Source organism: Anoplopoma fimbria, chromosome 16 (assembly GCF_027596085.1).
Source record: "Anoplopoma fimbria isolate UVic2021 breed Golden Eagle Sablefish chromosome 16, Afim_UVic_2022, whole genome shotgun sequence".
In the NCBI taxonomy this organism is placed as follows: Eukaryota; Metazoa; Chordata; class Actinopteri; order Perciformes; family Anoplopomatidae; genus Anoplopoma; species Anoplopoma fimbria.
The window spans coordinates 10309-12240 of record NC_072464.1 but is presented as its reverse complement, the minus strand read 5'-3'; the positions used below and the strand labels follow the sequence as shown (position 1 = coordinate 12240).

The 1932-nt window shown below is 37.4% G+C and overlaps 1 pseudogene; it reads right to left on the bottom strand.

Annotated features, from left to right (window-relative positions):
* The window catches only part of LOC129104848 (olfactory receptor 52E8-like), a 4061-nt pseudogene that overhangs the window by 998 nt on the left and 1131 nt on the right, over positions 1-1932 (bottom strand).

Genomic DNA, 1932 nt, shown 5'->3' with positions numbered 1-1932 from the left:
TAAAAAGGTCAGATATGCCAAAGTAGAAAGAGTGTGTAAATAGATTATAATATTCAGCTTTTCAAACATGACACTTGCTATCCGGAACAAAAAAAGATTTATATGACAAGAAGGTAAAAGGCGGAGGAGTAACCTGTACCTAACTACATATCTGATGATCCTTGTACAATTGACTAATCTGTTTGCACTTTACACTTTGCATTAAATGCAGTTATGATGGTTGCTTGGCTGTTTGAAAATTATTAAGTGTATCATTTCATTAGTGAAACCCATTTCCCTAATGAGTGGGATAATCAAGGAACAGAGAAATAGAGGAAAGGGCATTCTTTACATTTCAAATCTTAGCTGTCTTTTCTTTGTGAAATCTTAAGATTTGTTGACTAACTTAAGGTGGTAATTTTTGATGTTGAATGTTGAAGTTGATGTTGAAATTTTTTATTTGCATTACTTAATTTCAGCACAATTAAAAGTAGCAGCAGATTTAATGTCTACTTAAACAAATATATATAATATATTTTATTTAGATTATTTACCATAACTCCCATGCTTTAAAAATCTTTTACGTATTTTCTACATTTTTGAAAAGGGGTCCGTTACACGTCTTGCTTTCGTATGTGAGACTTACCTAAATTAAGCTTAGCGTAAATTCATTCATGAAGACTAGCGTTATATTCCTGTTCAGTCATATACTCATTCACTCTGTCCCCGTGAATACTCTATCAGGTGAATTGGGGGGGCGTTTACGTAAGAAGAGTTAACCAACCAGTTTTGGCCAAGGGTTCCTTTAGCCAATCACATAGTTGCTGTCAAACTTTTAAAAATACGCTCTCTGCTGCGGTCAGTTGTCATTTCAGCATATGTCAGACGTGACCCTCCTCCACTCCAGTCACCGCCAGTCGTCAGCACAGGCAGCATTGGGATTGAAGGAAGTCCCTTCATCATCATCACCACCACCAGTGTCTGGACTCCAGGGGGATTGTGCTTCGCTGATCTCAGCGTTGGGCCCCTCTGTTACACGGCTTGGCCATGGAGTCCAATAGCCAAAGACTTTGTACTATCATTCTTAGGCATGTGTAATAAATCATTGTTAAATTTTATTGAAGTCTCTCCTGATTGAAATTCAACTCAGAGGCTTTGTGTGACATAATTGTGGCATATGAACAACTTGATAATACTTTCAGAGCATTGACAGTGACATATTTCTCTTTATTTCTTTCAAATAAAATGCAATACTCTAAATATTTTTGTAGAAAAATTAATCCATCCTTCTTTTGTTTACTGCTCAATCTTAATTAGGATTTCCGTTCTGTATTTGTAGCTTGGTCTCTTATTTGCAGCAGAGTTCAAGAAAACTAAATTGTACTTTGGAGGGGCATGACCCCTCCTACTCATGTTAATGTACAGCAATGTTGGTGGACAATTATACCAAGGATGTCATAAGGTTAAATGTTGCACAATATCAGCAGTAACTAAACATGATCTCTAGCACTCTGAATCTGCTGATTTGGTGTCTTCATCCCCCTGAGTTGTGAAATTCAGCCCATGTTTTTAAATAGTGCAACTATTGTTGCTGTGCTGTCAGGTGGAAGTGTGAAGTCTGTCCCTAACACTTCCTTTCAATCACTTATACCCCATACAAGTTTTTAAGACAGCATGCTTGGATTGTTTGAGGTCCAGTGTGTAGTCTGCCATGTCTTTAGAGCAATAATTTATTACACTATGATCATCCAAAGTGAAACAGTGATCATCTCAAAAAGCAAACAATACTGTGTGTCGTGCTCTTAAAGAAACATATATTCACGTGAGAACAACTGCTTAACTGTTACTCTTTATTAGCATAACTCGTCCATAACTTAGTCAGCCAAAGAACCGTGAATCCCCCCCGGGTTGCCATGCATCACCTATATTCCCCTGGGAACTAAGTCCCTACAA